Genomic DNA, 4463 nt, shown 5'->3' with positions numbered 1-4463 from the left:
GCCTCTTGTATTTCTGATCTCTCTTTATCTGTTAGCTTCTTCATTCTCTCTCTTTTGTCTCTAAATAATTATAAACAGTAAGAGGTCTATGTAAGTGTGTGTGTATACATAATGTGTATGTGTTCAGTAGTACTTGTAATATATGACACGTCCTTCATAATATAGTCCTAATGAGTATCTGTATAAATTAGTGATGGAATACCATCTCAACTTATACTCAATATCAAGACATGATATCTCAACTGAAAATGATTCACCCTAACAGAATCAGAGAGAGTATTAATACATACATGTTTTAATGACTAACCTCTGTATAATAGATATACTTAGCAGGAACTCCACTTAACTCTGACAGCTGTAAAACAAAATGATACAAGTAATAATAACACTTACTCTCTCAAAGTCAAAGTACAGTACATGTGTATATTCTCAATGTTATACTGTATAGCGCCAAATTTTCGATGGTTGTAAATTTTGCAGATTTTGCAATTTTTTGAAGATTTGCAAAAAATTAAATTTTTAGGGTATGAGATGGCAGATGTTATAAATTTGCGAAAATTAAATCTGTAATTAGATTTTTAGGCAAATTCGCAAAATTTACAGCCCTCATAAATTTTGTGCTATATGGTATGTTTATAATTATTGTTTAACTGGAAATTTGGGTTTTAATTTTTGGCGGATGCACATAATTATGCAAATAATAGGTTTTACTTTGACAGCAATTAACTATAAAAACATCACATTCTCAAAATTAACAGCAGCTATGGCAGGGTAAACATAAAGGGGGAATGACCTTTGCCCCTACAACTGATCTTACCCTTAGAATCAAAAGGCTTCACTGTACAAGCTACAAAAACTTTTATAAAACCAATTTTTAAAAATTCTAAATTTCCTAAATTTTTGCATACAGCTGTATTATGGAATAATCACTATCAGTCTGGCATTATAACATTATTTTAAAATTACTTCTGTAATAACTTTATTGGTAGAGGAAATGAACTGCTGCTCCTTAAACACACCACCAGCACAAGCAATAATAAAATGAATTATAAATTTTATTAATCAACATGTATACCTTTTCAATAACATGCTTAGGATTAAACAAACTATCCAGTATAATTTCTTCTATTGGATCAACTGAACATTGTGATGGACGCCATCTTATAACATACAACTGTCTCTGTCCTGTGTGCTTCTTTTTTTCTGGTCCTAATAAAAATCAAATCCATCATTTATTTAAACTAAAAATACTGAAATATACTGACCTTTCAATGGTTCCACATATACATGTATTTCCTTATTAATATCATCAATCCTAGCAAAATGCATAGATATAATACACGGAACAGGATTAAAAACAGGATCACATGAGCGCATTATCCATTGAAACCCTGGGCAGCTGCTCAACTATCGCGGAGGCCCCTGACTGTCCCTTTTCAAAAAGTTTGTGGGACTCTAGCAACTTCAGGAGATGGCAAGACGCACTAGTATGAGCTTTTATGGCTACTCTCTGAGAATTTTTAGTGCATTAAGACATTTATTAGTGCTTAAACAGAAGTTTTAGAAAGTTACGGCATGTCAAAACCAAAGGCCATATTTCAATGGCATCAGTACTCTAAAACTATTAAACGCAGTCCATAACAAACATCACAGTGCACTGTAAGAGGTTAAGAAGTAACCATAAAAGCAGATATTTAGTTACAAAACTATCAGATATCGTCTGGAGAGTCCCACAAAGTATCTCCATTCATCTCCATTACGGGACCAGTTCCCGGCAAACTAGGAGTGTTTCAATGGATAATGCGCTCATGTGATCCTGTTTCTAATCCTGTTCCGTGTATTATGCAAAATGAAACCTAGGACTCCTGGCATTATAAATCCTCTCATGATCAGGATATACTGTACCAGGGGACAGTCTATTCTTTTCCCGTAATCTCATTCTACACAATAAGTCACATGATAGTCACATGATAGCCACATGATGTACTTACTTGTCTAATTCAAGGACACAGTCAATTCCTTGTTTTTTTGCTTCTTCAATAATTTGTTTCTTAAATTCTCTCACTGGTGTGTCCATAGCAACAATAGACTCCATCATAAACTTACAAAACTAAAAATAAATACAAGAAGCATTAACAGGCTCTGCCCCCTTACCACGCCCAGATGTACATGTACAGACAAACAAACAAAACTATACTTTACCATGCAGTAAGGGCTTAATTTGCCAATTAATATTAATTCTTACCCTTATTTTGTTGACTTGTAATAAATATAATTTAATTCTGTACTCTCCTCTTCTTAATGCTCTACCCAGTCTTACTATCAACTAGTAGATACACAAAGTAATAAAGAGATGAGTGAGTGTGTGTTACTAGTACTTATAGTAGTGTATAATGGAAAGGAGAAGTGAATCAAATAACACAATAAACTGTAATACCTTTGATCCAGACTCAATATCCTTTAATATCATATCCAGTTCCTCCATTTCATATTCTTCATTACCAATAATTTCATACACTCTAAAACCAGTAGGTGGTACACCAATCAGTGGAACTAGCTCCTCCTTCAATTGAGCTAATGTTATTCTCTTATCAACTTGTACCTGTACTGTATTAATAATCATAAACCAAAGTTACTTTAATAAATATTTACTTCTTTTTTCCTTATCATTTTCTTCATTTATTGATATAATTTTCATCATTCCTCCTTCAGTAACATTAGTTGTAGTGGGTGTGGCTTCAGGTTTAAGAGATATCGTAATGTTCAGTTGTATGATCCATTTGACATAAAACTCAACATATCTGTACATCAAACTACGTTTATAATCTTTTTGATAATCTTCAGGATCTGATGATACATAGAACTGAGAAAAAAGTGTGTCTGTGTGTGTCTGCATGTCACAGCAGGTGTTTGTGTGCAAGTAAAGACAGTGAGGAGGGGAATAAAATATATATACAAATAAATAAATGAAAGTGAGAAACCTATGATAAATAATTAAAGGATTTGGTATGAAATTGATGCTGTATAGCAGGTAATTTTGGATTTGGCATATTGATAGCATGCTCAATAGTACATAGCCATAAATTCACTGAATTAAAAACCAAAATTTCCTCTTTTAAAATTACATGCTATGTGGTACTTGCCTAATGCAAAATTAGTCATAAAACCATACAATATAACATAAATCAGGTTTATTTCAAGTAATGGTAATTTTGTATAGCAATGTAGCATGCTAAATTTAGAATTGCTAATATTTTCTTTTCCCTATTAATTTATTGGGATAAATAGGCAGTATATGAAAATTTCTGACACCTAAATTTTCCATTGAAAATAACCAGATTTACAGTAGTACAACTAGATTAAATGTATACCCACACCATGTGTTTAAGCATACATGTACATGTGTGTGACTATGGTTAAAAATTAAATTTCATAGAAAAGAAATGTACAAGTCAAATGCTTCTACATTTACAATAGTACCTTTTCATACTGTCTATATCCTTTAGACAGTATATTCTTCAAAGTACTTCTTACATGACTAATATCCTGGGTCAAATTACCTTGGTAATCCTTCTCCTTCATTACTACTCTCATACATGATGAACTGATATTAAATAACTAAAGAAATGCATCAGATCAAGTAAGGGAGGGGAAGAGAGTGACAATATTAAATGACAGTATACCCTTCCTCTTACTTCTCCTATATGTTGTTTTAATTCTTCGACAGTCCAACTTTCTTCACCTCTCACTGGTTTAGCTAGTCCTACTTCAACACTGGACAGATCAACCAGTGATACTTCTAGATTAATAACTACACCATCAAACACATGGAAACATTGTCATATGGTAACAAAGCACACCTCCATGACTGTATTTTTTAAAAGTTTCATTTTCTTTGCAAGTTTCTAAGAATAATTTAAAAGAAGAACGAACTCTAGCTCCACCTGCAATTTGTCCAATAGTTTGATACTGAAACTAAATTTCTAATCATAACAAATGGAATAGATAAAATTTAATTACCTCATCAAGATCAAAGGGCTGATTCATTACTTTATCTTTAATATTATATTTAACTAAACGACATCTCTCAATAGGAATATGAGGAGCTAACTCCATTAACTGATAAAGAAATGAACAAAAATGATATAAACAGCCAAACCTCATAAGCTTTATCCAGTACACTGGGTAGTAATTCATCTTTATGTACATTAAGAAATGAGCTTGTTAATTTACCAGTAACAGGATGATTGCAAGATAAATAAATCTGTAAAGTAAAGTAAGTAGACAGTTGATCTGTCTCACTCTAGTATATACCAAACACATTTCTTTTTTAATTTTTCGCTTCTTTTCTCTCTGTCTCTTCTCCTCAGTCTCTTTCAAAGCTATCCAAATATTTCAACAATCAAAATTAATGATGACACATCATCAATAAAAGTTATAAAACCTTTAATATCTTTTATAAT

The 4463-nt window shown here is 32.0% G+C and overlaps 1 long non-coding RNA gene across 1 annotated transcript; it reads right to left on the bottom strand.

The window, feature by feature from the left end:
* Positions 1-287: 287 nt before the first annotated feature.
* On the bottom strand, positions 288-1297 carry LOC109588709 (uncharacterized). Its single transcript, XR_002188323.1, has 3 exons — positions 1266-1297; positions 1076-1209; positions 288-355 (listed from the first exon to the last, which is right to left on the bottom strand). It is a non-coding gene; the product is annotated as an uncharacterized LOC109588709 (long non-coding RNA).
* Between the last annotated feature and the right edge of the window lie 3166 nt (positions 1298-4463).

This window comes from Amphimedon queenslandica, unplaced genomic scaffold, assembly GCF_000090795.2.
Source record: "Amphimedon queenslandica unplaced genomic scaffold, v1.1 AMPQUscaffold_11914, whole genome shotgun sequence".
NCBI lineage: Eukaryota > Metazoa > Porifera > Demospongiae > Haplosclerida > Niphatidae > Amphimedon > Amphimedon queenslandica.
Note: the sequence above shows the minus strand (reverse complement) of the source record. Positions and strands in the feature narration are given on the sequence as shown.